At 47.1% G+C, this 10106-nt stretch overlaps 1 long non-coding RNA gene across 1 annotated transcript; it reads right to left on the bottom strand.

Moving 5' to 3' along the window:
• Positions 1-568: 568 nt before the first annotated feature.
• Positions 569-8996, bottom strand: LOC131411032 (uncharacterized). Its single transcript, XR_009221463.1, has 3 exons — positions 8643-8996; positions 8092-8195; positions 569-4062 (listed from the first exon to the last, which is right to left on the bottom strand). It is a non-coding gene; the product is annotated as an uncharacterized LOC131411032 (long non-coding RNA).
• Between the last annotated feature and the right edge of the window lie 1110 nt (positions 8997-10106).

A 10106-nucleotide genomic window follows, 5' to 3' on the forward strand; every position in this document is an offset into this window, starting at 1 on the left:
GCCATCGGGTCTCTGTCACAACTACTCAACTTTGTCCTTACAGCAGGGAAGTAGCCATGGAGGACGCCTACACAAACGGGCGTGGTTGTGTGCCAACAACACAGTCTACAGAAACAGGCTGCAGCCTGATTTGGCCCTGGGACCGTTGTTCACCGGCTCCTCATCTAGAATAGTGCTTGCTGTTCAGTAGAAGCACAATGTGAATCGTATATGTAATTTTACATTTTCTTATAGATAGACTAAAAACAGTTTTTTAAAAAGTAAAATCAATTTCAATAATGTTTTATTTAACCCAATATATCCAAAATCTTGTCATTTCAACATGTAATCAAAATAAACAATTATTGAAATATTTTACATTCTTGTTTTCATACTAAGTCTGAGACTCGCTGCTGCAAGAGGTACTTGCAGCACATCTCAATGTGGACCAGCCACGCTGCAGGTGTTCAGCAGCCACGTGCGGCTGGTAGACTGCCGTGCTGGACAGCTCAGTGGCACAATCTAGACGGACTTTGTATGCACATAATTACGTATATTAAAAAAACATAAATAGTATAATATACGTGCTTTTTTCACCGAATAATCTTTCTTGGCCATCTTTCCTTATCATTCCATAAAGATCAGCCCTTTTTTTGGACACAGTATTCCATTGTTTCAATTTATCATAATCTATGTTATCAGTGCCCTATTGGTGGATATTTGTATTTTCCTAATTTTGAATTGTTATTTAAAATAGTTCAGGGATTGTCCTTTTATATATAAGTGTTGGCACCTGCGGGTGAATATGTCTAGAATAAATTCTTGGGGGTTGAATTGCTGAGTCAAAGGCTGTGATGACTGTGAATAGTAAGTTTTCTGGGTATTCCAGCATGCTGGCACTCAATGGATAACTGTTACATGAGTGGATAAATAAGAATCTCACACCACTGAAAGAGAAAGAGAGAAATAATATGGATTAAAGTGGGAGCAATTAACTGCACCTGGAGGAGACAAGTTGAAACACCTGGGTTGGCAGTGGAAGGTGCCTTATCTGTGTTCAGTTAAACTTCGAGCTCAGCCCAGTCCCTATCCTCTCAGCGAGTCCCCAGGCCCCGGGTCTCGGGCTGGGGCATTTGTGTAACTCTGGGAAGTTGTTCTCTACGTCTGAAGGCCCAGGTGAGCCCCAGTCTCCCCTGAAGTTGGCAGATTTCTGGTTAAAGGTGGGGCATAGTTAGAGGTGCTGCTCCCCGGGGGGACTGGGAAAACCCCTACTCTTCAGACCCAACAGGGTCCCGGGATTCTGGAGTCCCATCTGCAGAGGTCTCTGACGCCAAAACAGCTGCCCTTCTGGAAAGAGGAGGCTTTCTCCCCAGGCCAATCCGTCCCCACCGTGGCAAATGAGGTTCCACTCTCCAAGGCCAAGTCCAGGGATGGAAATCTGACTATGAAAACCTGAATTTATCTTGAGATCTTCCCTGTTCCTCCATTGCCTGAGAGTTCTCCCCTGGCCTGTCCTTCAAACCAGCAGCTCTGGTCACACTCACACCTGCCTGGCTCCAGCTGACCTCCCACCCTACATCCTCCCTCTTCTCTAGTTCATCCAATCCTCCTCCCCACCACCAACTCGGTCCTAAAACCTGGCTTTTCTATAGCCCTCTGGAAGGCAGGGTCTGGCTGCTTCCTCCCCCACAGGCTGCCATAGTAGCTGGCACATAATCGGCACTTAATAGGGGTCAGTTTGAGTGAAAGGACAAAATAATCACCAGACTTTCTAGCTTGCCATCCATGGCCGTCCACAGGACAAGCATTGATCAAGGGCCAACTATGTGCCAGGTGCCCTGTTAGGGGAAGGAGGGGGACAGCGTTTCTAAGTTCACAGAGCTCGTGATCTCAGATCCTTTTCTGATCATATCTAACACTTCACAGCTCCCCAGAACCCCTGGACCATTCTGTACTGTTATTCACGCAAATATTTATTTGAGCACCTATTATGTGCTAGCATTATGCTAAATGTGGACTATCTAATTTATTCCTCACAAGAACCCTCCAAGGAAGGTAATACTGGCCCTATTTTACACACAGGAAGTGTGAGATTAGGTAACTCGCCCAAATCCACATCTGCCCATTAGTGAGTGGGGCCAGCGTTCCACCCCAGGCCTGCTCCACTCACGTCCACCCCCTGTTCATCCTGGAGCTCCATGGCCTGGCAAGGAAGCATGTGAGTCTTCAGGGCTGAGGGCAGAGCCTTCCAGACCAGGTAACCCCAGGAGCCCAGTGGGAAATCACTGTGCATGTGGCTGCAGGGCTGTTCCGTTTGGCTGGGGAACTGAGAAGAAGGATAGTGAGAGATGGGACTGGAAGAGCCTGGAAGTAGCTGATTTCAGAGTCCCCTAACCTGGGCCTCAGCACCTCTCACTGTAACTTGTGACGACAAACTCCTCTGACTTGATTGTCTTGCTGGTTTGCACGTGCTCCTGAGGCGCCTAGGTGAGGAGCTTGTCCCAGCTGCCGCGGTTAGCGTGGGGCTGGGACTCGAATCTAAAGGTCCTAAGCTTACTTTCCAGGTTACATTGATTTTTATTTTTTGAAACAACGTGAAGGTCGGTGGTGTTTCTGCTCCTCAGGAGCCACATCAGAGGGCATTCCGCAGCATTTGTGAAGAAGTGGACACAGCTCTACCGTTCGGCCTTTGCCTTATATTCAAGTCCAGAGTCTCTACTTCCCTCCTGCTCCTGTGCTTCTCACAGCTGCCAAACCATCTCCCTCCCAAGGCCTTGCCTTCGGAGCAAGGAAAGAAAAACAAAAAGAAGTCATTTGAATAAAATAAGAGCTCAGAGATCCAGGAAAAATTATTGTAATCAGAACCACAGACCCTCCACTGGCCAGGAGGGGAAAATTTTGTCAAATAATAATGCTCACATTCTTCTCTCTTTTTCTCCCCAGTTCTGCTTTGAGCATGTAGTTTTCTGCCCTGACCATGTTTCAAATCTTGCCAGAGGCAGGGACACAGAGGGAAAACATTCCTGCCTGTAAACAGAAGGAAAAGTTTCATGGAAGAGGCTTGGAAGTTTGAGACTTACATTGGAATTGGCAGCAGGAAAATCCAACTCTCTGGAAATAATGACCCCAGCATGAGGTCACTCAGGAGATGCCGCCTCCTGCATGGCCGCCAAGTGTTGCCTCAGCCTCTTTTCTCCCAGCTTGAGGCCACAGAAGGACGGTTTGTTCATTTATTCAACAGTCAGCAGACCCTTACTATTTACAGGGAACCTGAAGAGACACTAATGACCTCTAGGCAGCAAGGAAGACAAAACGTATGCAGCAGTGACTGTGGGGCCACAGGGATGGTGACCGCGAGCCCAGGGAACCTTTCACAGCCTCTGCTCTGCTGCTCTCCACCCAGCGTCCAGGGCTGAGGTCTCCTCAGCGAAGCCCCCCGATGAGCGCTAAATGCATCCCTGTACCTCCCGTTCTCTCACAGAGCACTCACCCACCGGCGAGTTTAGGTGTAATCAGCTGGTGACTCGGGGCCTGAATCCCCGCCCCGCTAGAAGTGGAGGAAGGAGGGACAGTGCCGAAGACAGGGGACCGGCCAGTCAATGTGAGCTGTTACTATGCAGAGCTACTTTCCGGATCCAGACCAGTCACCTGCTCCTCCCGCCCTGTGTCCAGACGCCGTGACCACAGCGTCTCTTCCTCTCTCTTGCTCAGTGACTGGGATGCTGGCCCCCTTTCCCCACCTCACAGGCAGGGAGGAGGTCCGATAATGGCCCACCCACATTCTTCTGGGTATGTCTGCTGGGAAACCTCTGCTGCTGCGTTCCCGATCCAGAGCATTAGGGCTCCTCTTCTCCAGATGAGGAAGCTGGGACCCCAAGTGACTGATTTGCCCAAAGACAAAGAGCTGGTTTGAGGCTGAGGTCTTCCAAACCACAGTCCACGGCATCTGCTGCTCTAAAATGCCAAGTCCTCCTCATTCCAGCCGGACCTGTTTGCCCCAACTCCATTTCGTCCTGGCAGTGGATCATGAAGCCCTGAGTAGGAGTGCAGACAACCGGCAACTTGAATCCAGCAATTCCGCTCCTAGACATTTGCCTGAGAGAGAGAAGCCATATGCCCTCAAGGCGTGGACATGAATTTTTTTTCCATCTTTATTCATAATAATCAAAAACTGAAAACAGCCCAGGTGTCCAACGACAGATGACTACATAAACTGTGGAAGGTCTGTGCAAGGAATATTACTCATCAATAAAAAGGAACAAATTATGGGTAAATGTAACAACATGGATGAATTTCACAGACATTATGCTGAGTGCAAGAAGCCAGACACAAGAGTACCTACTGTATGATTCTGCTTATATGAAGTTGTTTTTTTTGTGTGAGCGTGTGAGAAAGATCAGCCCTGAGCTAACGTCTGTTGCCAATCCTCCTCTTTTTGCTGAGGAAGACTGGCCCTGGGTTAACATCTGTGCTCATCTTCCTCCACTTTATATGGGACGCCGCCACAGCATGGCCTGACAAGCAGTGCATTGGTGCACGCCCGGGATCCGAACCTGGGCCACCAGCAGTGGAGCACGAGCACTTAACCGCTACGCCACGAGGCCGGCCCCCCTATATGAAGTTCTTGAACAGGCAAAACAGGAAATCAGATCAGTGTCTGCTTGCAGGGACTGGAAGGATGGGGGATGGGAGGAGTTTGTGGGGAAAGGATTAGCTGGGAAGGAGCACGAGGGGACTTTTTGGGGTGATGAAAATATTCTATATCTTGATGGGGGTGTGGATTACATGGGTGTGTGCATTTGTTCGACTGCTCAATCTGTATACTTAGGAGCTGTGCGCTTCAATGCTGTAAATTGTATCTAAATTTCAAAAATAGAAAAAAAGGTAGTACGTGACTGTTGCAAAACTTTATACAGAAGTAATGAAATAAGCAAAAATTATTATTTTCCTACATCCAAATGTCATACCTCTGAACTAACCGCTGTTCATTATTTCATGCAATAACCTTCCAGAGACTCTTCCTAGGGGAAGACGTCCACATAACGGGCTCCCCCATCCACCGGCCATAATCTGCTCCAGGACCACTTGGAGAGCTAACAGAAGGCTTTCCATTTCTTGCAACCACATTTCTGAGCATCAACCAGTTCCTGTTTGCATGTCAAATAGTGGTTGTTTTTCCATGTTTGACTGCTGAGGGAGATTTTGTGGGATAACAGAATGCTTGGGTGACACCATATTTTTCTGAATGGTTTTCTTCTTAAGGGAGCTGCATCCTCCCACCCTTCTCTTCCCAGGGGCTTGTCTCCTCATCCCTGCCTCTCTCTTCTTGACATCTAAGGTGATGCTGTTTCATTCTCATTGCCTTTTTTCCATTTCAACTGTGCACAATGCGTCACCTTCATGGGCTTGAGCCCTCCTGAGGTGTGTGGAGAAAGCGCTGACCTCTCACAGGCCAGATCACCAAAGACATTCCCTATGACACTGTTAGTATCTATTGAATGAGCAAATACATGGAAAGGAAAAGCTACTATTAATTAAATGTAATGTCTTTAAATGGATTTGCATTTTATTAGCTACGACAGTATCTACATGCGCTAAAATAATAACAGCAGCTACTATCAATCATGCACTTGTCATGAGCCAGCTATTTTGCTAAGTGTCCACATGCATTATCTGTAATCCATCCCACAACGCTACAGAGTGGAGACCATTGTCATTCTCATTGTATAGAGGAGGAAACCAAGGCTCAGAGAAGTTCAGTAACCTGCCCAAGCTCACACTGATGGGCAGGGGGGCCTGAGAACTCAGCCTGACAGGCATGAAGGATTTAGTGCCACTGGATCTTGCTTCTTTTGTTTACTTATTCCGTGGATGATATTTGCCAGCCTATGAGTCCTCCAGCCCCAACCTAAACTCAGGCCTGGTAGGAATCTGAGGCCACCAGGAGGGAGTCACTCATGTGGGTGCTGAGCCCTCAGCTTAGAGTCGAGCCTCAACTTGTTCACCAGCACAGGACCTCCTAAATCCAGCCTTATTCTTTTCATATCTCTCAACCCCAGGCTCCTGTTGCTTGAGTTTGCCTCTGCTTGGTCTGGCTTGTCCCAGTGTCCCCAGAGGCTGAGGGGTTAACAGTTGAAAACCTGTTTGCAGACCATTAGAAACAATAATCACCTTGCCCAGTAACCTGATCTACCTCAAAAGAAGTGTCTTGATTTTAGCAAACAGTTTAAGTGGCCTCTGTGTAAAGCAGAGGGGTGGAGCAGGCTCACCTGAACTGCATTCTTATACGCAGTTGGAACTGCGTGGTGATCAAGCCAGGCCTAGGAGCCAATTCCAGAGCCTAGGCAGCCACGCTCACCCTTCTGGCTGCTTCTTCCCCGGGAATTCTGAAAAAATCTCCCCTGTGTGGGGTGATCTGATATAGCCCCCACATGGCTGCTTTCCCTGCACAGCCAGGGGGGAGCGAGTAACTCTCTATCTGATGTCCACTTGACCAAGGACGTGGACTGAATCCTTGCTGTGTGCTCACACGCACCGTCTTCTTTCATCCTCGCCACTAAGCGCTGTTGCTAGTGTGCCTCCCATTTCACAGGGGAGAAAGAGGAGACTTAGAGACAGCTGTGTGTGGGAGCCAGCGCTGACTGTTAAACTTTTAGGAATTTGGCAAGCTAGTGGTTAAACTCGGCCATTATTAACAATTAAATACATAAACTTATAATTAAGTAAATTATATTAAAAACAAAGGTAATAAATACTCAAAATTCATCACTTCCTAATTGTGTTTTACGTTTCCCTAGATTCCGTGCCTCGGAGGTTGTGTCCACAGTACTGTATCTGTTGTAACATAGTGTCTATCGCACTCTCCATTTTGTAAGATCATGTTGGTAGCTTGAAATCCGCCATGGTGGGGGTATTTACACCACAGAAACTGGCAAATGTACAAATCAGGGCTTGTGTTTTTTCCCCAAGAGCTGGTTGTTAGACATTTACCAGTCCCCCTGTGCTGAGAGAGGTTAACTCACTGGGCAAGGTCACAAGGCTTGGGGAGGAGCCAAGCGTGCAGCTGGGACCTTATACGGCACTCCTCTATCACTTAAGAAATAAGAAGGGGCTTCAACACGTTAATTGCAAGGAAATAAAAGAGTTGAAGGAGGGTAAATGATTAAAGATTAAGAGAGACTTACAGACATATCATGCAATCACAATATGTGCACCTTATTTGGATCCTGATTAAAATAAACTAAAAAAATTATGACATTTGAGGCATTTGGAAATTTGAGTACTTACTAGATATTTGATGATATTAATGAATTATCATGAATATTTCAGAGGAAACGATATGCTGTCTGAGACTGGCTTTAATAAAAATGCCAGAAGGAAATCATGAATGGGTGTAGAGCGGTGGTTCCCAGTGTGGTTGCCTGACGAGCAGACCAGCAACACCTGGGAGCTGGAGATGCAGATTCTCAGGTCCCAGCTCAGATCTGCTGAATCAGAAACTCTGAGGGGAGGGCCCACAGTCTGTGTTTTAACCAGCCCCCAGGTGATTCTGACGCACTCAGGTTTGAGAACCTCTGAGTAAGATGAAACAGGATTCACCACGAGTTGGCTGTTGAGGCTGGGTGGGGGTTCACAGCTGTTTGAAATTTTCTATAATAAACAGTTAAAAAATGATTAAGCACACTGGAAGAGGGGCGTGTTGGTGTGACGGGAGGGTGGGAGCTGGATGGCCTCTGGGTGTGGAGTGAGACAATGGATTCTCTTGAATGTCAGTTCACAAGCCCTGTATTGGTGCGTCTTTATTGTCTTTTGAATTAAAAATCCAGGTTAACTGCTGCCTTAGCAGGACTTTAACAGGCAAGCTCTTCTCTGCTTGGCCAGCCCCAACTCCTCAGGTGTCTCTGTTCAACTCCACCTCTTCATCTGAGGCCCTAGTTTTAATAAGCGTTGTTCCTGAATCCTCAAATCTCTTGGAGAAGCAACTATTTTAATTTTCAACTTCCACCTACGCTGTGTGACTGTAAATAGCCACCCGCTAGACCTGCTTTATCAACTGCAGACGTGATGCAATTAATTAACTTGATGCAGCCGCTTGCCACACAAGCTGCTTACCTTAAGCCCATTGTAGTTCTGGTTTACTTAGCAGATACCGCCTCTGGAGGGGCCGGCCCGGGCAGAGGAATTCATTAGTTGGTGTTTGCAGAGCGACAGGAAACCTGAAAAAGCATTAGGTGAGTTTTTATTTTTATTTATCGACTTTTTGTTTAAAAGGGACTGAAAAAGGGCCTGAACCCACTTCCAGGTTGTGTTGTTCATCGTCCTGCGGTTGCCAGATTGTCAGTTCCCCTCCGTCTCTAAACTACACCCCTCAGCGCATTTTTTCTCTCTCTCATTTCCGCTATTTCTCCCAACTGGAAAACTCTTTGGATTTTGTGCCAGAGGACGGGAAGGTCTGTCTGCCCGTCACATGGGATATTGAAGGGTTTTCAGTCTTTTTGGTTTAAATGCCAAACGCAATGTTCGTCCTCCCACCGCCTCCAGGAGCCGGCCTTCCTTCTGTCCATCCTCTCCACTTCCCTCCCTCCCTCGTCTCTCTCTTTTTTTTTTTAAATTTAATTAATTAATTTATTTTTTCCCCCCAAAGCCCCAGTAGATAGCTGTACCTCATAGTTGCACATCCTTCTAGTTGCAGTATGTGGGACGCGGTCTCAGCATGGCCAGAAAAGCGGTGTGTCGGTGCGCGCCCGGGATCCGAACCTGGGCCACCAGCATTGGAGCGCGCGCACTTAACTGCTAAGCCACAGGGCCAGCCCCCTTGTGTCTTAAAAACAGTCCTCCTGAGACTTTGGCAAGACATCGCAAGGAAATCCTTTCTAGAATCTGTACTTCCCAAAACTCTGGGGAGGGGAGAAGAAAAGGAGTGGCCATCTTCTCGTAGAGAAGGAAGGAAAGACAGAGTAGGGAAAAGAACATTTTTGGGGTGGGGGGACGACATTTGAACTCTGCCTCATCTTTTCAAATGTTGCCCCTAGAACAGGATTTCTTAAGTGGCTCTACATGGCCTTGAAGGTAAAATGCAGATTTCGGGGCTACATTCCAACCCAACTGAATCACAATGTCTGGGATGTCCTCTGGGAATCTGCATTTTTAACGAGCTGCTCAGATAGTCTGGATGCCCGCTGAGGTCTGAGAACCACAGGTCCAGGGGAAGGCCCCGGATCCTGTTGACTGAAATCCCCCTAAGCGCCAGCCACAGTGTGCAGCAGAGTAGCTTTGGCTCCCTCTTTGAAAGGCCTGCCTCCAGGCCCCTTTTAAAGAAGTGAGACTTCACTGTTTTATGTTAATGGTATTTACTGGGTGTTTAATACCCGCCAGACGCTTTACAATCCTCACAAGCCCCCTGCAATCTGCATTCTTGTCGTACCCATTTTACAAATGAGGAGACTGATGCTTGGGGAGGTCAAATAGTTTGCCCACATCACGCCAATGAAATGTGTACTTAGACTCTGACATGTCTGCTCAAGGCTGAGCTGTTACCTCCTGGCCTTTCAGAGTAGAACTGTGCTGGGCAGATTTTCCACACCAAAAACTGAAACTCATGATTTCACAGATATGCTTTTATTTTTACAGACAACGGTTCATAATACTTGCAGCCTGGATGGTCTCCTTATACCCTGGGCTGTGTTATCCTGTTTTTCACTCTGCAGGATGTTACTAAGTCAGACAGGCCAGTCCTCGACCTGGTTTGCCAAACCCACTGGGCAGGAGACCCCAGCCTTCCTCCTCTGGTTTTGGGGGAATTAGGGATCTATTTTAAAATTATTCAACAATAAAGATAAATCGGAAGTTTGCATCTACCCCTCTTCTCCACCTCAGAAGCAGCTTTTGTGGCCAGTTTGGGGGTTTCCATGGAGACATTTCTGTCTGTGGTTTTACACATACAAAGCATTTCTTTTCCTTAAAATAAATAGGAAAATAGTGTATTTATCAACCTTGCAATCGATCTTTTTCACGTAATGATTTATCTTAGACCTCCTTCTTTCTTTTTTTCTTTGCATTTTTAATAGTAAAGGCGCACTAGAGAAGTTCAGTGATGAGAGAGGAAGGAAGAATATTCCTTAAGCATA

Source organism: Diceros bicornis, chromosome 10 (genome assembly GCF_020826845.1).
Source record: "Diceros bicornis minor isolate mBicDic1 chromosome 10, mDicBic1.mat.cur, whole genome shotgun sequence".
Taxonomy (NCBI): domain Eukaryota; kingdom Metazoa; phylum Chordata; class Mammalia; order Perissodactyla; family Rhinocerotidae; genus Diceros; species Diceros bicornis.